Source organism: Panthera onca, chromosome A1 (genome assembly GCF_046562875.1).
Source record: "Panthera onca isolate mPanOnc1 chromosome A1, mPanOnc1 haplotype 2, whole genome shotgun sequence".
Classification (NCBI taxonomy): Eukaryota; Metazoa; Chordata; class Mammalia; order Carnivora; family Felidae; genus Panthera; species Panthera onca.
The window spans coordinates 70,902,821-70,928,245 of NC_138339.1; the positions used below are offsets into that span (position 1 = coordinate 70,902,821).

The window sequence follows — 25,425 nt, forward strand, 5'->3', positions numbered from 1 at the left end:
CTTAGATGATCAATTTCAAGAATGAGATTGATAATATAATTTTAACACTATTACATGGAAGAAAAAATGAAGTGGAATAGCTTATTTAAAATACTTCGTTTGTTGTCTGTATATGTAGAATAAAAACATTGGAAGGCAAGCACTGTTTGTCCCCACCTTGTGTCTCTAAGGGGGAGTAGACAAAGCAGAATGTTCCAGCTGTGTCACATCAAGCATAGTCAGTCATGGTTGGGTTTGGCCTTGTTTTGGGGATGTGCTATAACTTATTTTTTAAATGAATATTTAATTTCTGCTGTGGTTTTTAAAACAGTAGTGTTAAAAACCTTTTAGTAATTAATTGCAATCACCCTATCACAAATATGATGGATGTTAGACAGTTGTTTTCATAACCATTACTTGTTTGGCTTATGGTTTTAATGCCATGGATGAGAATGTTAAACATTTCATTCTGAGAGCAGTTGTATTGTATCTTTATCTTGTGTGCTGTTGATTCCATATACTTTAAATTCTAAGTCTCTCATGCCTATGATAAATTGGGCTACTGTTTTCTGTTTATGATTGCATACAGTACTCAGAAAGGCTTAATTAAACACAGTTTTGATGAGGAAGAACTAAAATAATATCTCATATTTGAAAATATCATATACAAATAGTATAAGTTACCAAATGCTATCAGTTTTTAAAACCAGTTTTCACTTCTTGCCTCAGAAATGTCAGGGCCTCTTTCTTTGCTTGTTGGTTATTGAAGAACATTGTTTTCTATATACTCTTTTTAAAACAATATTGGATTGTTTGGGATTTATTTAAAAATAAAAATAAAAATGATTGCAAAGTTATTAACACATAGCACCATATAATGTGTATAATAGGAGTTTGGTAAATACTTTTGCTTGATATTTGTGCAACTTACTGTTTTGGTAAAGCTGTAGGAAGGGTGAAAACCTGCTAAGACATTAAGTTACTGGATGTGGTATTGCTCTGTTTTTGAACATGATATATGAGTATGTACTTCATTACTATTATTTTAAAATAGGTCATCTTTTTGTTGTTTGTGTTGGTCTTTTTCTCAATTTTAGAGAACCTAACATTCATTTGTTAGGAAGGAAAAACGTTCACAGTTTTTATAGCTTTCTATTAATTAGTATGTTATTTTGTTGTATGTACAGGAAATGAAATGTTTTGTGAATTGCTTCATGAAAGTCATTTTAGACAAGAACCATATATTTAATTTTATTGTTATTTAATGATCTATTAAAGATTTTATTTTGGAAAATACAGCTCCAGTAAAAACAGTTAAGTTTCATGTGATTATTTGTTTGCTAATACATAGACTGATAGATAGGATACATACATAAAATGCTTTTGCCTTTAAATCACTGGATATGTAAGGTGCATATACTTTTATACTAAAATTACTGTTCCATTTGATTGCTGAAATTCTTTACAGGTTTTGGGATAGATATTTAATATTGCTTTACGATAACATTTTTAATATGACTAAGTGTTATGTGGATACTGGCATATTTTTTTTAATGAATTTGGCATGTTAAGATGTATGGAAATGCTTTCTTATTGTACTTAATTAAGGTGATTAATCTTCAGTGTAACATATCTTAATTTTTATACCAAAATACTTAAGAGTGTTTTCTTTAGCAGATTGCAGGAAAATTATTGTTATCATTAAAAGTGCTCGTTAAAAGTTATGACTAAGGTTTTGGTAGTATGATTGTAACAAATAAATGAATATACATAGGTTTAGTTTTTGGAGAACTAATATGTCAACTTCACATGTTTTTAAAAACTTTTTAATCGAAAATATAATACAGGAAATTAACATTTAGCAACACACCTGTTTCACTTAATACCTGATGGGACTTGATAGAAACATAACTCAGAACTAGAAATTGAGATAATTTGTATGATTGGTAATTATTACTATAAAGAATTTTAAATGTGATGGTTTTAATACATACACAAATTAAGTTTTAAAAACCTAAAATGGAACAATGTATATTGGCTCCATATCACAAGTGGTATTTTGTGTGATTAGTTGGGTTTACAATAACTTACAAGATTGCTAATAGTTTAATGATTTCGTGTGATTTAGTGATTACTGATCTCTAAAAAATCAATAGTATAATTTCCATTTTGTGTTTATTCTATGGTACCTAATGGTGTGCAGTTATTTAATTCATTTGTTTATTGTATTTACAACATGGCCTTGCTGTTTAAAAATGACTATTTGATAGGCAAGGCTAAACTATATGGAATCTAGTTTGTTTAATAATGAGTGGGCATCATTCAACACGAGAAATCAGTGTTGTCTTCTAAATGTGAAGATGTTTCTCACTTTTTTGTTTTGATATTTTAATGTTAAAAATTTTACAGTTCATATTTAAAGATAGCTATCATTTATATGTATAAACTTTTGAATACCTGCTGTATAAAAGGTTCTACACAATGATGACTAGTGCTTGTGTTGTGAAAGGTAGGATTTTATTAATCATCTATTAAGTGTCTTGTAGGTTTAACTTGTGATCTATGACAGAAGAAATTTGTTGTTACAGGGAGTTATTTCATGAGAAATTAGAGCTTGATTTTGCCTTATAAAAATGGGTTACATTTCTAATACAATTCTAGTACGTGTTGGTAATCTTTTAAAAATGTGTTTCTCTTGTAAGTATTTTAATCATAGTCGATCATCTTTTTTTCTTCTTTAAAGAGTTTAGAGGGTCAGGTAAGCAGGATGGGTTTTACTGAAAGTCTTAATCTTTCCTAAGGGTAGAGTTTCATTGAGTTCATATTATGTCATTTTTCATGAATCATAATACATCCCATTTGGGATAGATCTGTGGTGGAACTTATCTTAAAGAGTCTCATTACTGACGACCCTTGTTAAATAGATGTCAAGAGATGGCCTCATTAGCAAGGTGTGTGTGTTTACAGCGCAGCATTGTGGTCAGACATTAGTTATATATTGTGTCCATTTTGGGGCATTTAAAAATGAAGGCTATTTACTTATTGCACTTACTCTATATATCAAAGATAAATGTTTCCTATTATCCATTCTAAAGTATTCTGTAGAGTTACAACATGTTAATTTGTTTTTAAATACCCTCTGTATTTTAAAATATTGGAAGATGTTAGATTTATATCCTAATTGAATTATCAAATGATATACATTAGCAAGCAGAATTTTAATTGTAGTTGAAGAGTCTTTGAGTTTTTATGAGAATGTGGTGCCGAATTAAATATGTTTGATGCTTGGTTGCTTGAAGTGCTTTTCTTTTTTTTTCTTTTTTTTTTATTATTTTTTTTGAAGCGTTTTCTTTTTTGACAACTTTCATATTTTTGGAAGAAAATAAAAAGTCCCTAGTTGTATTATGATTGGAAGAAAAATACTGAGAGAAAACTATTATCAGGTTTGATTAAAATTATGCAAGTTTGGGGTGATATTTAGTGTGCTATTTCACTTTTTTGATATAAGAAAACTATTTTGAAATATAGTACATTTAAAGTTTATTGACTGTAACATTACTAAAATTATATATAACTTTTCACCTCACCATTCAGATGCACAAAAGTTAAATTATAAAGGGGAGAATCTTCCTGATCTTACTAAGGTATTTCTGTTTTTAACAACAGATTCAAAATAAGTAAAACCAAAAATAGGTCACTCAAGCACATTTTCTTCTTACTTCTCTAGATCTTATAAGCTCTAGATAGATTCTAAAGAAGATACATTACAATTTTTTTGAATGTATTTTTCTTTTTTGCTTCAATAATAATGTGACCTTACTGATATGCTCTTTTCCTAAGTTTTTATTATTTTTGCTTTCTAATGAGCTGCATTTTTGCAACCTTGTTAGTTGATCAGTTTCAAAAAAAAAATATTCATCTATCATTCTTAAGTGATTTTTAGAGATAGTTGTCATATTGAACATAATGATGTATTACATGGCACTTATATTTTTCTTCATAAAACTAAATAAAATGGAAAAACTTTTTAAAATAGGAAAATAAGACAATAAATGGTCTTAATATTTCAATGGGTTATAAAATTCACCTATTAAATTGGTGTTATGATACCTGTCCTACCTAGGATGTAAGATTACAGACTAAAACAAGATTAGAGCTTTTAAAGGATTTTATAAGCTATAAGTGTTATATAAATATATTATTACTCCAAATGTTAGGACTCCAGAGATTTTCTTGCCTTATTTTAGAATGATGAAATGAAATAAATGTATTTTATCACTTTTATAAGTAGTAATTTCAGAAACTGAATGTTATTTTTTGCTTTTTTGTGGGGGCTAATATCTAGGTTGTATAGACAGACCATTTAAGTTTCTAATACTATATTAATCTGAATTAAATTTGTAATGTGGAAGAAGAAATACTCAGATTAAAAACAAAATTTAGGATTAAAGTTAATAATATCAATTTGTTATTTGTTAATTATAATATCAAATGTGCCAGTCATTATAGTAGAACATTAAATTATAAATTATTTCCCTTGTGCTATTTTTCTGAATTCACTTATGGGAAATCTTAGCAATTTGCTGTTTCACACCAAATTATAAATTGAATCTTTTTAAACATAGTTTAAAAACTTCTTGACTATACCATTTCAATACTGGCCGACAGTGTAAAGTTTATGGTTATTTTTAAGAGTATTTTTGAAGTCATAGATTTTTTCTCTTTACCACAGTTCAGGGGAATATATTCAGAAGACTGTAGAAAAATGTTAGTGTTTAAGGTTACTCAGTTACTTATTAAGTATTAGTAGTATTTTAAGGAAAATGTTTTAAATACGGTCTTTTTTTTTTGCTTTCATTTTAGGTGTTTAAATTGTTGTATTTTGAAATAATTTCAAAGTAGAAGTGTTACAAAAATAGTACAAAGAAGTCCTATACCCTTTGCCTAGAATTATTAATTTTTAGCATTTTGCCACCAAATATGGTATTTCCCGTTATCCTCTATTTTGACTGTGAATGCATTTTTCATTATGGTAACTATTCATAGTACTATGATTTTTATTTCTAGATCTTTTATTATCAGAACCTTCTTCACATAGTTTTTGTAAAATTTTTATTATAAAGTTACTATATTGGATGTTCAAAAAATAGTTTTAGATATATTTGGGACTGAGGCATTAAATACAGTGTGCAGAATTATAAATGGCGATATGAACCTAAATATTTTACAGAATCTGTTGTGTTCATTTTCACTGAGGCTGACGAGTGAAACGATAGCTCTTATCTTAGTAGTGGGTAGAGGAATAATGGAAATATAGTAATATATAAATATAAACAATTGAAGATAATTACCAAACTCAATACTAGACTGTTTCATCCTTCTTTTGCTGAGGTCTAACTCTTGCTGAAATGTAAATGAGCTGAATAGTTTAGTATAGCTACTAAGGTTATATTTTGCAGTTGTTAGCTTGCTATAAATGAATGACAGAACTAGGTCTGTCTGTTTTAATTCCTTCCTCACTAACACAGTGATGTATTTCCATGTAGCAAAAGGTAGAGTTAGCATTAAATGGCCTTAAGCTTCTGCTTTTTGAAGATACATGGCCCATTGTTTTCACATTGAAATATTTGCTTTCAAAGCATGTTTATCCAGTCTGGGTGCGCAAGTTTGGAAGTAAATGTAGGTGTTTGGTAGGGCTTATTCCAGAAGAATTGTGATCCCAGTTACTTACCTGAATAGAATGGCTTATATATACATTGGTGGTGTTAGAAGAATTATTATCAGGTAGCAAGTTGGGAGAGGTGAATTCTTCTTTCTAACACCTTGCAATTGTCTAATTTATGCACCATTTGAAAACAAAATTCTCCTGTCTATTCAATGGGTAAGAAGTGAAGAAGAACTGAAAGTGGAAGTTGGAAGGACAAATAAAGTAGCATGAGCATTGGATAGTTGTTGAATCTTTAGCAACTGAGATTTGGCTGTATGTAAATGTTCACTTCCACTTAAAAATATGACAGAAACAATCAGTTGGAGTTTGTTAAGTGATTCAATTTAAATTCAGTTGTATTTCATACAAGTAATTTTGGTCTGACCTGAAAACAGGAAATCGATGACTGCCATTAGCTTATTATGGTGGAATGAGGGAAGAGTATGCTGTAACTACTGGTATGACTAGGCACTAACTTTGAAATTGTCAGTATTGGGCATTTTAATTAGAAGGTCCTGAAAAAAGAATATATATTTGTGAATGTTATATAGAATAACATATATTTGTGTTTCCTCAGAATAGTGAAAAATTTACATACTTGTATTTTTAAGGATAGAAATGATTTTACTCCATTAAAGTACTTTTTAAGTAACAAATTCAGGATTAGAATAGCAGGCTTATTTTCCTTAAGTTTTACAGGGCTCTTCAACTGAAACTTAGGTTTATAAAAGTTAGGGGTTTTTGCTCACACTTTGGCATTTGTGCAGTGTCGTAACATGTGTGACTGCTTAAATAGAAGATACGTGTGAAATTACTCTCATCCCACTGTTGGGTTGCCTTCCAGCAATGGCTTGTACTGCTATAATCAGGCAATCTGCTACTAAGGATATTTAAGTTTAGAAAAAGGAGATTCTATTTTTTTTTTTTTTAAATAGGAATAAGGGAACTTGCTTTTCTACATGGAAAGGTTGCCATACTAGCTATGGTTGCATCAGAAGTAGAGGTAGTTCATGACCTACAAATGAGCAGTTTCCAGCATTGAATTTTTAAAGATGTGCTTTTTTTTAAGGAGTTGAGTGAAACTAGGAACACCTTTTCCTAGGAGTGTTTTATGTAATGTGTTTCTAAGCTAGTCTACGTAGCATTTCCTATGAACTATAATACTGCTGCGATTATGAGGCCTAGCTGCTTTTGATAAGAATATTTCTATAGAAAAATATCTTCAGAGCACTAGGTTAGGAGATTCAGAGGACACATTTCTGTCTTTTCATGATGACTCCAAAGACCTGGACAGGAACTTCAGCAGTGAGCTAGCTGGGGGCACAGAAGTAGGTGTTGGAATCTGGGGAACAGGTTTTTTACTTTGGAAACTAAAGGGTCTGACTAGAATTCTTCCATTGAAAATACCTAGAACACACTCATTATTTCTGGCATTGGGCCTTCATCTCTTCTTTTCTTAGGTTCATTACTAGCCTCTTGTTATCATCCACTCTTTTTGTAACTAGGATTTTTTTTTCCTTTCTTCAACTAAGACACAAAATAGTGTTAGTATTCCCTTCTCTTTTCCTATCATCAGAGCAAGTCTTCTATCTTTTTGAGGTTTTCTAAGAGTTTATACAAATATCAGAGATTTGGAGAAGGAATAAAAAACACTTAGGGAAAGCTCAGTCCAAGGACAGATAGCAGTGGTGGATATTTGGGGATTCAGAAACCAAAAGTCATTTTCTGTATAGACTTCATTGTTGCATCTCCAAGGGAGATCATGAAAAGAATTAGTGTTAAAAATGTATGTGAAGGAAGGGTAGGTAGGTTAACTTTTTTGCAATGGGGAACTGAAAGTAGAATGCGATCATTTCAGTGGTGCTTACCTTTCCCTTATTTCCATTTCCTCTTTAGTCCCAAATTTAATTTGTGTTGACCTGGTCCTGACTTGTTCCCTACTTGAAGCCAGAATGGTGATGGCTGGAGTTCTCTGAAGAAGTTTGCCAACAGTTTGGCTAGGAGAGGAAAGGAGATTAAATCTCTACAGGCAGCAGCAGATAGTGAAGGAAAATTATCCGTGGATTTTCAGTCTTGGGCCATGTAGGACATGTGTAAGTAGGTGATGCTTGCAAGTCACATACTGCTTTTTGTTTAAAGCAAAAGAAGCCTATGTTCCACACTTTGATGTTAAATAATGATGTAATGGTTATTTAATAGGGCAGTGGTAGAGGGCCCTGCAAGAAAATTAAGTAAGTATCCTAACATACATAATTTATTGATTCTTCAGTAGATATAGCTCTAAATTGTTTTTTTTTTTTTTGAGACAATTAAAAAAAATACCTTAAGAGTTCTAAGGGAATTTTTTTTAATGTAAGAAACTTGCTAAAGTTTCAAATGATACACGTTGCAACCATAGTTAGGTTATTTATTGAAGCTACACAGTTTAAATGGGCAATTTCTGACGTAATTAAACATTTTGGGATATAGATAGTCTAAGAGGATTATTAAATGAAAACAGGGTGGGTAAATTTGGAGTAGAGGATTTTTTCAAAAAATGATTTCTTAGAGTAAAACAGTTTTTAAGTTTGGTAATAGGGAGCTACTTGGGTAGAAAAGGAATAGTTCATATATTATGGGTCAGGGTAAATGAATAGTGTGGAAAGTGCTTTTTTCTTAACCTCACTGTCCTTTTGCAGCTACTGGAAATGGTAGTCCACTCACAAATTTTACCTGTTTTGTGAGACCTTGCAGTTTTAAAACTGTGATCTTCTATAGGATATCCTATTTCAGAACATCCTGGTGATGGTTAGGAAGGCCTGAATAATTCTCAAACAATTATTTAAAAGTAGCTGTTAATGCACAGAAATTCACCTGCCCTGAAAGACCTTAAATATTTAATTTATAGAATGATACTTTGCATTTGATAGAAATTTTAAATTTTAGAAAAACTTTTTAGTGATTTTTAGCTGTCAGACTTACCCTAAATAGAATAGTTTTCATTTGAATTATTAGATATGGAGTATTATTTTAAACATAAACAGATGAGAAGAGGTAGAGAATCCTTTTATTTCTTTATTTTGCTTTTTTAAATTACAAAATCAGTACATCGTCATTAAGGAAAGCTTGAAAAACACAAAGCCAAAATGGCAGAAATCACAAATTACCCAGAACCCAAAGACAAATCAATCACTGTTTATACCTGAATGAATATTGTCAGGATTTTTCTATGTAAATATAATTTGTATTTTCCAAAAAATGTTAGGTTTTATATATGACTTCACTAATTAATATATTTTAAATGTTATCCTATAACAAGAAGTAATTTGGGAGAACATCTACAGAAGAGTTTACACCATAGACTAGATAACTAAAGGTCACTCATTTAAATTTAAACCTTTTCAACCTTTCTAAAATACTTTGTTAAAGAGAATATATTAAGATAGACTTTCTGGTTGATTCAGGGTCATCACTATAACTATCAATACGTATAGGAGTACTTGACTTGATAGTCAGTGGCCTCAGACCATTATTTTTTAGGTTTCATGATGGATACCTAAAAACAATGTGTTCAGTACAAAAGAGAGGGATAGTGTAATAACCAATAAATGACAGTGATTGAAGTAGACATAATCATGACAGTGAATTAATATATTTAATGGCATGGAACAATTACTAGTGTCAGTACTTTGGGTTTTTTGTATACCAACTAGTGATAATGAGAGAAGAGAGAGAGTATGAAGGTTCAAGTTCTCTTTTATGTAAGACTTTCAAATTGCACATAACTTAAAATACTATGATTCAACACTCTATGGACATCATGATGGAAAAATGGCAGCCTTATTCTTTATACTGAGAATGATAAAGTACTTGACAGACCCACAGTGAAAGGCCCCTTTACTTAAAAGAAGTAAGAGTCTGGCTAGATAACTTGCTCCAAGGTAAATAATAATACTTAACATGTGAATCCAGCACTCTGTGATATACTTTACCTATTTTAACTAGATTAATTCTCATACCATCTCTATGAGGTAGGTAATATTATGTCCATTTTTCATATGAGGAGACTTGAAGCACAGAGAAATGAAAGCTAGTAAGTTTCAGGGCCAAACTTAGAATCTGGACACTATCTCATTAAAATCCATGTGCTTAACCACTACTTTGTGCTGCCTCTGTTACAGCAAATAAGGCCTAATGTTGTTTTAGGCATAAAAGTAGTAAAAATTCCTCTTGGAGACCTGTATCCTTTAGTAATTTATATTAAATGTATAACCACTATTGTGTCCTTCTCATTCATTTCAGAGCATTACAAAATTAAATCTCTAGGCCTACTTGAGGCACTGGGAAGTATATTTTCCCTATATCTAAATGCTCATAGGATAATAACAATAATAAATATACTTACATGTTTTTCAAGAAAATGTATAAAAATTTACCCCCAAAGTAAAAAGATCCTTTAAAAATATACAAATTCATGTATCTCCATTAATGTAGACAATTACGAATAAGATTTAAAAATTCCAGTGTAATGGCCCTTAGATATCAGAGTCTGCTCTGAGTACTACAGTGGTACTTTTAGATCAGTTTTACTTTGCTAGTAAAGGCTCAAGCAGTAGGTTTGGATATAAATGTAGTAGATCCAAACTGTCAGGTTTGGTGGTTGTTGTTGTTGTTGTTGTTGTTGTTGTTGTTGTTTTAAATAGGAATGGAAGTGAGCAGATGTATTAAACAGTAAAGGTCAATATTTTTTTTTGAGTTTATTTATTTATTTTGAAAGAGAGAGAGTTGAAGGGGCAGAGAGAGGCAGAGAGAGACAATACCAAGCAAACGCCATACTATCAGTATGGAGCCTGATGCGTGGTTTGAGCTCACGAACTGCAAGATCATGACCTGAGCCGAAATAAAGTGTCAGATGCTCAACTCACTGAACCACCCAGGTGTACCAAGATCAATATTGTTTTGAGAAACTTTAGTTTCAGAACTAGATAGGTAAATGTATGGATGTTTCTTTCTGTGGAGATGGCTCAAAACTGTTGGAAAAGGACCCTTAGCAACTGCTTGAGTATTGACTCCAACTACCTCCTGTAAACGGAGACTGCTAAATAATTCTTAGTCTTATTCTCTTTCTGTATAAACCTTTATTTTCAGTTCAAACTGAGTAATGCTCAAAGCTCAGTTGTACTGAACTCATAATCTTATCTATCTCTTTGAATCTATTTTTCTTTTGAGTTCTTGTTCTTGGGTGAAATCCTTCAATGTTTGTTTCCGTAGAGATTCCACATTCCTTAGAATGGTTAGCAGTATCCCTCTTGGCTTGACTTCCACTTAGCAAATCTTGCTCCTACTATGCCCTTACAAACCTACCGTGCCTTAGCTGAATTCACATGTAGTTTTCTGGACATGATGTTCACACTTACTTTCCTGCTCAAATTTCTCTTTCCCCTCTTTTCCATCAGGCTCATCTTTTAAGACTTGTTGGTTTATGACAGCTTTATCAGGTAGGTATTCTTATCTCTACATTTTTCATATGAGGAAATTAAAGCTTAGAAAGTTTATCTTTCTCAAGAACTGATCAAATTCCTGTCTTAGAAATTAGAAATTGGGAAAATGAATCCATTCCTCATAGAAAAATTTTATTGTAGACATACAGTAGAGAATCAGTTCCTAATGGAAAAACTTTATTTTTATTTTATCATAGAGCAAGATCAGGAAGAGATCTCCCTCCACACAGGGGAAGGAAATTGTTTTTTTTTTTTTTTATTATGTATGAGGCTGAGATTGAAGGTGATGGAAAGGAAATAATTGAATATGAGGGGTCGAAACACCATGTGAGGAGAGAGGGTAAGGGCTCTCTTGGTGGCTAGGTCTTTTCATTCTTGTGTTGATAACTGTAAGAGACTTCCTTTCTCTGGAGTTCATTTGAATTGATTTTTGGTTCTTTGTGACCTAAAGGTCCAAATTAAAGCAGACCTGTATATTTGCATATATTTGCTAGCTTAGTTTCAGTTAAGTAGAGGAAATCTTTACTGAAAAGTGATTATATTCCAGAAGTGTATTTATGAATTTGATTGGAATCTAGAAAATGGTTTCTCATGAAAACAATTATAAGTGATAATTATATTCTTTAGTTAGTTCATATAGGTTATATCAGGTTGAACTACTCTATATTATTATGTAATAAAAATAGATAACACTATTGAAATATGTTTATTAAAGTAAAGTCAGTGATTCAAATGAAGACTAAAATAGTTTTTCTCAAATGCTGGTACCTGAAGAAAAGCAGATTTAATTAAAGAAGCATAGGGTAGTAGATATAAATTTACATGACAGTTTTGGCTGCTTCATATTTATTTAAAACAACTGTATTGAAGGTGTTTAGTATCCATGACAGATAATTTGTGTTTAAAACTGTAATGAAATGAGAAAGGATGGAGATATATTTCTTTGGTCTGTGAAAGATAGAGGGAAAGGAACATGATACATGATCCCTACCTCCTATGTTAAAAGCATTATTTGTGGGCACCAAATTTCTGTTCATTGGTTCTCCAACTCTTCGGTCTGTGGACCACTTTATACTTTTAAAAGTTATTCAGGACACCAATGAGTTTTTGTTTATGTTGTTATGTCTATTGATATTTTTTGTACTTGAAATTAAAAAAAATATTGAATATAGAAACATACATTCCATTAGTCATCAGAGTGATTATGTTATCACAAGGTCATATAGTGTCTGAGAAACTCCACTGTATACTCAGAAAATGAGAGTAGAAAAGGCATTTAACCTGTTAGCCATATTATTAAAATAGTTTTGACTTTATAGCTATCCTGATCAGGTCCTGAGTGAGAAACCCTGGATCAAACTTTGAAGACTGCTCCTGTAGTTATAGTAATTCTGTTTTGAAACTCTTTATTTTAAATGGGAGAAGACTTTAGTCTTCTAAAGTTGATGCAAGAAATAAACCATTTTCAGAATGTGTATATTTTATGTTGAGCAAACTCATCACTCTTAAATTCAGTTATTTTACATAATGAAAGAAAACAATTTGAGTTGACTTTGTATTTAGTTTTAGATTGGAAGACCAAAATATGAAGAAAAAAAAAGATGGATAGTGTTGATTGTAGGTGTGTGTGTGTGTGTGTGTGTGTGTGTGTGTGTGTGTGTTGGGGAGAAGTGTTTTGGTCAAATGGAATTGAGCTGGTACTGGAAATGTGATCTCTGTGGCTCATCTAATGGTGGTCATTTTGCTCTGTTTTTAGCCATACATTGTGGTTCACTATATGGCTGTTACTTGAGTCCTATACCAGGTAATTTAGAGACCACAGTTAGTAAAGGGAGTATATTTTCAAGCATTCTTATATATGAAAGAATCTCATAATCTTTCTGAGCCTTAGGAAGGATGTTTATATTACGACTTAAGCACTTTTGTGTTGTTACTAACACTAGCTGGATTTGAACCAGGGACTTTAATGTAATGGTGAAGCTGTACAATTTGGTGTACAACTGTTTTTAAAAAAAAGAAAAATTTTTAACATTTATTCATTTTGAAAGGCAGAGAGAGACAAAGCGCAAATGGGTGAGGGGCAGAGAGAGAGGGAGACACAGAAACAGAAGCAGGCTCCAGGCTCTGAGCTATCAGCACAGAACCCAACGCAGGGCTCCAACTCTCAGACCGTGAGATCATGACCTGAGCTGAAACCGACTGAGCCACCCAGACACCCCTACAACTGTTTTTTTTAAAAAGTCAGTAGTATTTGCCCCTTATGTATTAGGTACTGTATTTAGTAAGTGCATGCAAATCACCTTTTTTTTTTCCCCTTTACATTGAGTTACATGTTAACTTAATTGTAACATTTTTGGCTGAGAGGAATTCTGTGCCTTCCTTTTAAGTAATCTGCACCCCATCTGGGGCTTGAACTACGACCCTGGTTTCAGGAGTCACATGCTCTACTGATTGAGCCAGCCAGGCATCTCAATTCTGTGGCTTTTTTATAAAATAAAAAAAATTATTTTGAACTATGAATTATCACCAGTTTTTCATTCAGCATAGGTTTTTCTTAAAAAAAAAAAAAAACAAGAACAAATTATATCTACATATGAATTCCATAGAGTACATTGCAAAAAAACTTAGTGTGTATGTGTATATATATAAGGGCCATATGCCAATGTCTGTGAAACACTTTGAATTAAAATATCCCACAAATTACAAACATACTATTCCTTAAAATATTTAAATATAGTAAATATCACTTAAATTGAAATACTGCATATATTTCCTAAATGGTTCAATTAGGTTTAGGCGTTTTGATGAGGAAAATTATTATCTTAATTATAGTTGCTTCTTTAGAAGAAAGTTTTCAGGTTTTGTGTGTAGAATTACGTTTTCTAAGTATCTTAATTTTTCAATGCCTCTCTGAGGCCTAGGCAATGATGAGCTAACTCACTTTTTTAAAAGGGCTAATTTGGAAGTGATTATTTCTTCAGGCTAAAGATTTGTTTGGAGAGTCTTGTAACAACTTAACTGAGTAGAGTCAGGAAGCAATCTGGATTTCTAACTTTCTTTTTGAGACTCTGTTTGAAGTAATTATTCCAAAAACAAAGATGAACCCTCCGCTCACTTTTTTTAGGGAAATTACTCAATGACATTGTATTGATATAATTCATTTTTGAAGTATTTTTGACTAGTGATGACTTTATATTCATTTAGGAGTAATCATTAGACTATCTTTGTCTATTTTAGTGTAAACTTTTGTTTTTCCTTGGATGTGTCAATTTAGTTACATTGATGACATCTGTATTTTCAGCTAAATTAGCCTTGACCAACTGCTTTATTGATTGGTCCAAATTTGTGGCATGTTTTTCAGAAAGACTTATGATGGGTTGGCGCACAGAAATGTCATATTTCAATCACGACATGAGAAATGGTTGGATTGCCTGTTCTACTAGGAGGTATTCTTAAAATTAGTTATCCTGTTATATCAATACTTATATCTCCCATTAAGAATGAGAAATATTTAGATTTTGTTATTACCAGTTTATTTATAAATTCATAGAAATTATCATTCGAGGAATTAATGTGCCAAACTTCTTTGGATTCTGAATTTTTTACTCTTCTTCTAAATAGGAAAATATGTCTCTGAGTAAATAATAACCTACTCTGTTGATACTGATAACTTATAGTTGATATAATTGACTATAACTGATAACTCCATTTATGCTGATAACTGTAATTTTCCAGGAATAATGAAGCTTTATCACTTAGCATCGATGCAAGAATAAGTTATTATTTCTCCAGCTTTTAATTTTTTTTCTTAAGACTAGATCTACAGAATTACAAATAAAAACAAAAATATAAAACTTACCTCAATTAAATTTCCATTATATAAAGATAGTAGTTAACATAGTATTTAAATCTTTGTCCATGAGAAATGTGACTTCAAGTGCTGTGTAGGAAAGATGTCAGAATCTTGCAGCATAGGTAAACTGTAGTAACTGTGTGCTAAAAGAAATGTAGTAAAATTACTGGCTTAAAATTGTTTTGTAATTCAGATGGTGCCAGCAGTTCTTCATGAAAAGGTGACTTGTTTTAAAAATTCCATTTACTAATATGCATTTTAAAGCTTTTAAACTCATTTTAGGTTTTTATCACTTAATTTATCTATATAAATATGTGCCTCCTCCATTTTGAGAGTAGTTGATAGAAAACCGAGCAACAAAATAAAGCCAAAGGTCTCAGAATTAACAAGTGGTAGAAATAACAACTCAGAGATCCTTGAGTTTTATTTGTACTGTTTCTTACATTCAGTAGACAAAAATGCAGTGAAAAGGTATAATTAAAATGCTACAGTGGTTACTTTATGAATCAGTTTCATTTCATAGAAAAAAACCTTTAGTAGGTATGTTGCTTTTTATTATGTTTATGTATACATATACTTTACTACAGTCTATAATCTAATTATAGACCATATTTTAAGCTATTATTTTAAACTATAAACATATTTAAACATACATATATTCTTTGATATACATTTTATTTTCCTAACTGTGATCTTTAATTATAAATCATTTTGAGTCAACAATATTTTGGAACTAGCAGAATTCTACCTTTATATATATAAAACAATTCCATGTAGGCCTTCATTATATAAATTCTAGGTAATAAAAATGTAGCCAGAAATACACATCTTTATTTTTTTCTTTTCTCTTTGTTGCTTTGTGTGTGTGTGTGTGTGTGTGTGTGTGTGTAAAAGAAGCTAAGTGACTTATTTCATACTAATGAATAATTTTTAGGTCTAGGAGCTGCCCTCTAGGTTTTCTCAAATTGCTACCATAGCAAAATAAAACTAAGTAAAACTCCATAGAATGAATACATCTTTTCTGTATATAGAACATTGTTAAACATATTTACTTTACAGTAAAAATCTCCATATGGAGATAATTAAGTAATATAAAAGAATCAGGTCTTTTATAGCCATTAATTTTTAACAACTGCCCTATAATACAGTAGGTAATTTGGTCTGCACATTTAATTAAAACCATTATCTTTCTTTTTGGACACATTTATTGTACAATTCCAAAAGTTGTACATGAAAAAAATTGTGAATCTATTTGTCTCTAAATTAGGCCACTTTGAACAAGTAGGGGAAAGAGTGTGTCTCTGTGTAAAGAATTATTCATTTTAGATTTTTGAATAGTAAAGTGTATATTAAATTATTTTAGTTATGTCACTAAAATTTCTTGAGCCAGAGGTATAAAAATGAAACCATGTACTCTAATCATTAGCAGAACCAGTGATTAGTTTAAAACATTTTTTGAAAATTTCAAATGAGAGTCTGAAATGTAACCATTTATTTCTGGCTTTAGAAACTATAGATTGTACAAACTTGGAACTGTAATCAAAATTCCCTGTGAGAATGGACACATTACTTTTGAGCTCTAAGAAATTCATTTTCTGAAACCTTTAAGTTTAGGGTCTAAATTTGCACATTTAGGTTCATTTACCCATCATTTTAGATGTTCTGGGAAGAAATATCTAATGATTTTTCCATGACATCTACCCTTTTTTTCAGATTCTCGACTGACATTTTATCGTGTTATTGTGTTCCACGCTATTTAGTTCCTTCTGGAGCCTTCCGAATTTCACATGCACTACTTTCATCAGCTTCTGCAGAGTGGATAACTTACCTAGGGACCCAGGTCTTGCTGGACAAGCAGGCAATTGTGAACAGGGACAGACTGGCCTTTTTTTTTTTTTTTTTTTTTGACTTAAATTTTTATATTTTTTGCGTTTTAAAGTATAGATACTCATTTTGGCAATTTATTGAAAAGTAAAGCCAGTGAGTTTTCTGTAGGAAATACATATCTTTATCTGAAGTGGAAAGATTGTGTAGAAGTGAGCCTAACTACCTGCTGGCTTTTCTTTCCATATTCAGTAACTTTTACATTGTAACTGAAACATTTTTCTGTCTCTAAACTAAGTATATCTTTGTTTTCTGGTACATATTTCTGTAATGTAAACATGCTTGTGTAGATATGAAGAAAACAATGAGAAGCTGTTCTGTATGCACAAAATATGGTGTCTTGTGAGGGTTTACTAAGGAGTAGAAGGGAGGGATTTATTTGAGGAGCTTTAAACTAGTTGCAAACTGGGAATTTATCTTGTATATCATAAAGGTATAATTCTGCCATCAGTTTAAAAGAAAAACAAGATTTTGGTAGACTCTTGACTAAATGACTTTAACAATGTTAGAGAATTCTAAAAACTGGTATAAATCAGACTGCTGTAGAATAGCAGCAAAAAATTGGGGCTACTTTTTCGATGTGTACTCATTATAATTAGGTGTCTCTATTGGCAGTTAGGTAACAAGAAAATTTGATATGTTGTATTGTAATGAAATAATGGCACTTTATAAAACTGAAAGTTAATTTTAAATATTGTTTAGCTCAGCCAGCCAGAATTTTGATGTGGATGTGGAAGAGTCACCTTATAAAGTGCAAGAATAAATATATATATTTTTAAATGTTAAAGTATGAAGTTTAAATTTTTTTGCTGCTTTTTGAAAATATGTAAGAACTAAATTAGGTTTTTGATTAATGACTAGTTAATAACAGGGAATAAATAAGCGTGATTCTAAAAATCAAATAGAATGAATTAAGAATTGTTAAGACTTATGACGCTTTAAAATTCTGTATGAGAAAATAGTGTATTATCAAGGGATGAATTGTGTTTTGTGTTGATCGGGAGCTTTGCTATTTTTAAAAATTTATTTCTATTTTCTGCAATTATAACATTATTTCCCATCTCTCAGACTGAATTTGAACTGATTTCTTCTTAACACCATTAAGCAACTTAGTAATCAGTGGCATTTAATTTTTGTAAAGCAAAACTTAGGGCTTTGGGTGCTTCCAATAAAACTAAAAAGCCATTGAAATTGTTTTGTTTGGATTTTAGTTTAAATCTGTGTCTATCCTGCTTTATAGCTCTCCCTTTGACTAATAGATTAGCAGTGCCTTTTTCTGTGCACAGGTTTTATGCAAAAAAGTAAATTTTCTTAAAGTCTTCTATCCTTCTTTTTGACATTCAGTAGCCAAATACTTTTTGCCTTATCTTTACATTAAATAGCAAGAACAGTGTAGCTTGAATAGATTAAAGATTATTGTGTTGGAGTATTTTTTATCATATATAATGCTATTAGGTTTTGCAGAATTTCTGTAGTACTCTGTTTCTCCCATTAGAAGAAGAAAGAATTAGTTGTATAATAGATAAATTTAAAATTGTATAATAGAAGCCCTAATTGGGTATTTGTGGAAATGCAAGACTGAAATTGTTTTATCATTCTTCTGGTAAGAAGTAAAAGCATTGCTTTTGGTGAGAATGGCACTTAGAGTTAGAATTCAGCCAGACAATTGGGGCTTCAACTGTTTTTACGAATAAAGAGTATAATGGCCTATAGAAACCTAAATTTTCAGAAATATACTGATTTCTGGCTTAGCTGAATTTCTTAGTTTTGTTTGTTTGTTTGTTTTTGTTTTTAAAGCTATCTTTCCAGCAAAGGATAGAATGTTAAATACTTAGAATTCTGAAGCATGATTTGGTATAAAATGACCTAAAATTATTTTTTAATTTGGTTAATTTTTTCAAGTATATTTGTGAGTTGCTTAACATTTTTTTTTGCAGTATTCAGTGTTAATTTTGAAAAGAAATGTTTCAGCAAAATTTTAAAACTGTTTTAGCACTCTTCTGTAGATGAATGGGCGGTCAGTGTCAGTCTTAAAATTCTTTTGCAAGATAACCAAAATTATTTTTCTCTGTGCAATAGAAACAGTTAAAATAATGTTTATGCACTGGGTTTTCTCCTGATGTTTGAGTTTTTAAAATTGCCACATAGTCTGAAAATGATTTCATTGTGCTGGAAATGCTTTGGGGAAGATTTATTTTCTTTGTAAGTGGAAATTGAGCACCACCTGTTGGTCAAACATATGTATTTTCATTTGTGATTTCAGCAAAAATATTTTGTTGTTAAGTAATTACATTTCTTAACAACAGAGGTCTTATATAATTCTGTCGTAGTATAGATTTATGTCTAAAAACTGTATTTCATAAAGTTCACCCGAATGCCTTTATTATTACAGATTATAAAATGATCCACTTTTATCGTCTTTACTGTATAAGTAAGTTTTCCTAACTTTATTGCTATATTCTGCTGAATTATATGTTACCCTCTTAAGGAAGTGGATGGTCTTAACCCTCTGTGTACCTATTAAGTTATTAAAAGAAATAATTATTTTATTTGCCTTATGTGGAAACTACCAAATTGAGGAAGGACAGTTTGACGTTTCCTATGTTATCTATGCATTAGCTGAATGCTGCTGGATTTAATGTTTTAGAAAAAGAAATCCTTTTCTATTTGTTTTTCTTTCTTAGTAACAGTTTGAAGTAAAAAGAAAGTAAGAATTCTTACACTAGAAAAAGCAATTACTGTTTTTATTGCAGCTTTTAAAATAATTTTACACTGTCATGTTGAATGTTTTATTTTGCTTGAAATGCATACTTATAACTCAAGTAGACATTAATAAAGCAAATTACTAATTTTAAAATGTTAATTTTAATAATTGATATGAATACGAATGTTAATAAAACTACTCAGAGCAAAGCAAAAAAGGTCTGAAGTGACATTTGATACTCTCAGAGATGTGAAAACTGTATTTTCATTAAGACTAGTTGCAGAAGGCAACTGTGGTACTTCTTTCAGTACTGACATCAAAGTGAGTGCTACAGCTGTATCAAAGTCTTAACCCCTCATACATTAATAATGTACAGTAAATAAATCAGTCCTTTTGGGTTTTAGGGAGGTTGATCTTTTTATTTTAGGTTATACTTTCCAAGAAGAAATTCCATGCTTAGTGTTAGATGTATTTTTGCCAAGAAAACAGTATAAATACAGCCAAAAGAAATGTTTAAGAAATTTACGTTGGTATTTTATATATCATAACTGAAAGTAACTGACTTTTTATATAAACATTAAGACTAGTAGTGTCAGCTATATTAGATTATTTCAAATCATGAATCATACACCAATTCCCCTCAACTCCTGTTGCTTTTTCCTATATCCCTTTAATGTTATCACTTCTTGCTAGTTTTCCAAGCTAGAAACTTCAGAGTCAGTCCTGTCTCATCTTCCCCATCAAACTCAGTTTCTAAGCACTGGCAAAGACTCTTCATTCTCTTCTCCATACTACTGCTCTGCTTCAATCTTCCTCATTCCTCTGACTATTCCAGTAGCTACCTAATTTTATTGTTTTTAATCTCTTTTCTATTTCATCTTATCTTCAATAGCACTGAGACATTTTTTGTTTTGTTTTTCTACTAAAACACTTGGCTGGTCATATTAAAATTATTCTTTAGATCTCAATTGCCTACTATGCAATCAAATCTAAATTCCTTCAGATGGCATTTTACTGGGACCTTAGAATCAGGTTCCAATCTACTGCCTTGCTTTTTCCTCTTCCCTTTCCCACCCACTGAAACCAAATGTCCTCTCCTTTGTGAACAGTCTTTTGAAGAATTTAATTATACTAATTTGAGCTCTACCAGCAATTGGATCATATTACTAGAAGGTCTTTTATTACTGAAAGAGTTGTTAGTTTATACTGGTATAAATAGTTATGAAGTCCCTGAAACCGGTGACTATGTGGTTTTGTTTGTTTGTTTGTTTGAATTTTGAATTTTAAGTCCCAGGCATAGTCCTTGGCACACAAGAGGCTATAAACTTAAAGAGTTTGTCTACTTTGTCTCCTAGAGCAATTTACTTAATTACTCAGTCCCTAAATGTATTTACATGTGTAATGTGCTTAGAACAGTGCCTGATACATAATAAAGGCTCAATAAATGTTAACATTTACAAAACAAAATAAACCATTTAATATATTCAAAATTGGGGGAAGTACACAAATTTGAAGCAATTATTTAAAGATGTTTTTGTAGTAAAATACCACATTTTAAAGCTAATTTAAAATATTGACTATATGAAAACCATTGTAACTGAGTAATGAATGGTTTGAAGTTTTAGTGAGTTTGCTCTTTAGAGTTTAATAAAATATGTGTACATATACAAATAACTGCTTAGTCTTGTCTTAAAGTTGTCATATTATGTTAAAGTAATATCACTCTAAACTATTTACCAAAATGTTTTTTACAGCTACAGAGAAATATTGTTAAGAAGATAAATAAAAAAATTGACACCTTTTTTTTTTAGGTAGACTTTTAAATTAAAAGATGAAGGCCTAGCATAGGTTCCCCCCACCTCCAAAGTCTGGATTATAGTAATATTAGTAGAAGGTTTTAAAAGACAACTGTGGAATGTTTGAAATAAGTCATTCTATCACAAGGCTTATGGCAGAAATAGACTTCCTTGTGACTTGACAGTCTTAGCTTTACTAGTGTTTTTGGTTGTTTGTTTTTACTTTCTTCCATCCTTAATGACTTGATGAATTTCCTCATCATTTCCAGCCAAGTTCAAAGTAAATATTTCCCTGATTTTCTTTCCATGGTTTTGAAGGGAGGATAGATGGGTACATAAGGAAATGTCAATTTTTTTATAATATATGATGTTATAGTTAAATTTTATTTCTTTAGTTAGAAATCTTTATTTACCATTTGGCATTGGGAGATAAAGGTTAAAAACATCCATTGGGAAATAGGCCTCCGAATCTAGACAGTTCTCCTCAAAAATTCATAAAAGCATTCATAATGAATGAGAATCACTGCGTAATGTTAATATTAGCTTAGATTGTAAATGCAAGGTATTTTTAAGGAGTTTACAACTTCTTGGAATTATAAAAGGTGTTTTTTCAGACAATGGGGTAAAAAGAAATTTGATTCTTTGTGGGGTTGGATCTTATATTTTGTAATCTAGTATCATTAACATATTGCATAACTTTAAAATATCTTGATATGTATCATTTTCTTTCTGTGAATGCTTATGTTGGAAACAAGTATACCTTTGACAGTCTGTGTTTAATATTATGTGTGTCTGCTTTGAATTTTTTTCTTTTTTGATTGACATACATTACTCCTGAGTGAGATGCTTACTGTTGATAATATTCTTAAATAATTTGTGCAGTCTACAATTAATAGTTTAACTGCAAATGGCTTTCTGTTGACTCTTTGTATGTTATTTCATCTTATGATTATAAAAGATGCCATAATTTAGTAAATTAATTTATTTGGGGAATTTAATTAAACATTCAAGGATGAATACAGTCTGAAGACTTATAATCTTGAATTTTATTTTATTGCTTAGTAAATCGTATATTATTCCCTAAGAGTTGTGTATTCAGAATAACATAGGGATGTTAAAACTTGGAAGAAACAAATATTTTAAAATTATTTTCTAGGAATAAAATGATACATCTTTCCTTACTTGAAAATACCTTTTGGGGCGCCTGGGTGGCGCAGTCGGTTAAGCGTCCGACTTCAGCCAGGTCACGATCTCGCGGTCCGTGAGTTCGAGCCCCGCATCAGGCTCTGGGCTGATGGCTCGGAGCCTGGAGCCTGTTTCCGATTCTGTGTCTCCCTCTCTCTCTGCCCCTCCCCCGTTCATGCTCTGTCTCTCTCTGTCCCAAAAATAAAAATAAAAAATGTTAAAAAAAAAAAAAAAAAAAAAAAAAAGAAAATACCTTTTAATTATTGATTTAGTTTTCGCAGTTTTGTTTAGATCAGAAAGCTTTCAGTATTTCTTAAATGAATAAGCCACTTAACATTAGCGTGAAATATTTCAATTTTATATTTTTATATTCAATATATAACCCATATTAATATGTAGCATTTCACTTTATAATGAAAATTTCTCATTGTAAGATGTAACTGTTATTCCTACCAAGAAATATTTTAATTTTAAAATATCAGTAATGACAATATTTTCAAAATAATAAGCTAATAGAAATACAATGCGTATTCAACAAATACTTCGGTGTCTAATAAACACTATGATTTAAGTTGGGGTATTTCTTTTTTTAAATTTTTTTAAATGTTTATTTATTTTAAAGACAGAGGGAGACAGAGCACGAGCAGGGGACGGGCAGAGAGAGAGGGAGATGCAGAATCTGAAACAGGCTCCAGGCTCAGAGCTGTCAGCACAGAGCCTGACGCGCGGCTTGAACTCACAAACCGTGAGATCATGACCTGAGCCAAAGTCAGACGCTTAGCCGACTTAGCCACCCAGGCACCCCCTAAGTTGGGATATTTCTTAATGAAATATTATTTAGGAAGAGAAAAACATAATAGAGAATTAAAATGCAGTGTTATACGTGCTATAAGAAGTGGTACAAAAGGAACTTGGAGCAGTGCTTAAGTCTTTTTAAGGATTCAGGGAAGGTTTTTGTGAGATTATTTTGCTTCAGCTCATTTACAAGGAATTGAAGAATATTTCCAGGTGGTATTAGAAAATAAAGAAGGGGTTTGAGGTTGAGGGAGCAGTATGTGCAGAGGTGTGGGGACATTTAGAGAGCAGGGCTTGAAAGAGGGGGCTGTGGACCATGAGGCTGACTAGAGATATAGTCTATAAAACTTTTTGGGACGTTATGCTAATAATTTTGGATATTATCCTGGAGGCATTGGTGAGGCATTAAAGAATTTTAACCAGGAGAGGAACATGTACCCATTTACATTTTGAAAGATTATTCTGGTCATACTATGGAGGATGAGGGAAGAAAGGGCAATTTAGGAAATTACTGCAGTACAGGAAAGAGAGTGCCTGAACTAAGTGGCAGCGAGAGTAGAAAAGGAGGGTATTAAGGAGTTAGAGTCAGCCAGCAGGTCTTGATGATTAATTGGTTGTTGAGGTTCACGATGTTTTGTTTGTTTGTTTGTTTGTTTTGAGTACTCAAGGACAGGTATCTAGTTTGAACTACTACCCAGTGACATTGGGACTAATGGAAAGAGGACATAGTTTTGACATAGGGTTGGACTTTAGTAGTAAGCATGCCATTTTTGAGATGTGAGAGAACGCTAGCTTAGGTACGTCCAAATATCTGGAGCCCAAGAGATAGAAATTTGGAAGTTAGCCAAACTGGTCCCAAACTCATTTTGTTGATTTTGTTTTTTAGCTTGTTAATGACTCTCTAAGAAAAACAGCAAAAGAGTAAGGAGAATTTAGAAATTGGGTCAGAGAAATTTTGGGAAAACAAATGTCTGTGTATAGTCTATTTTGGATTTTAAGGGAACTATCTGGGATTTGTTTCTCCTGCCAGTAAATTCAGTTCCCTGCCACCATCTATCTCATGTTATCGGTGAAGTTGTCTTAAGGGAAAGGAGAGTGGATAATGACCCAGCTGTTCTGGATACCTACAAATTTAGGGGATGCCTAACTTTTTAGTGTACATTTAACTCACGTGGGCACAATATCTGCTTTTTTGTTGTTGTTGTATGTGTCAATGTTTCTTTCAGTTGGTATGGCAAATAGGGAGTTGACAGAATAAAATCACTAAAGTGAGCAAGAATAAGTGTTTTGATGCCATTATTTATTTCAAAATTGCAGAAGTAGATCTAATCCAGTATTTAATCCAACATTTTATATGTATTGTATATAATTTTGGATGCTATGTTATTTCCAGGACAGTTTATATCTGTGCTTTAGTTATTTTAAATGAAGTTGCATATGAGTTATGAATCTTTTATTTGGACTTTTGAAGTTGCAGTATTTTGTGTATCATGGAAATATTTTTGTTAATTTTTAAATTATGATATGTATAAACATAGGAAAACAAGATTAAATGTATTGTATTGTCTTATATACTTGAGATTGCTAAATATTCCATAAATTTACCGAACATAACTTAAACACCATTTATAATAACAGATCCCAAAAATAAATACCAGGGACTAAATTCAACAAAAGATGTACAGGACCTCTATGGAAAAAATTACCCAACTTTATTGAAAGATGTAAGATCTAAATAAATGGAGATACCACGTTTTTGGATGGGAATACAAGAATAGAAATTCTCCCGAAATGAAACCATTAAGTTCAATACAATTTTGATCGAAATCCCAACTAGTAGCTTTTTTCAGCATTAGCGCAGATGGCCTACCTCGCCCAGCATGGTCTGCGCGCATATGCGAATAACCTTCCATTTCGAATGGGCGCTCTGCGCATGCGCAAACGCCCTTTCGCCACGAGGGGGCGCTGTGCGCTTCGCGAACAGCCTTCCTGCCTCAGGGGTGGTGTGCTTAGGACAGTCTGATTTAAAAATTGACATAGAA

At 31.6% G+C, this 25,425-nt stretch overlaps 1 protein-coding gene and 1 long non-coding RNA gene across 4 annotated transcripts in view; both read left to right on the forward strand.

Moving 5' to 3' along the window:
* Window positions 1-25,425, forward strand: part of FBXL17 (F-box and leucine rich repeat protein 17) — a 497,950-nt gene that overhangs the window by 76,877 nt on the left and 395,648 nt on the right. The window lies entirely within an intron of this gene.
* On the forward strand, window positions 11,193-16,750 carry LOC144616469 (uncharacterized). The gene is made up of 3 exons (XR_013555865.2): window positions 11,193-12,970; window positions 14,528-14,612; window positions 16,733-16,750. It is a non-coding gene; the product is annotated as an uncharacterized LOC144616469 (long non-coding RNA).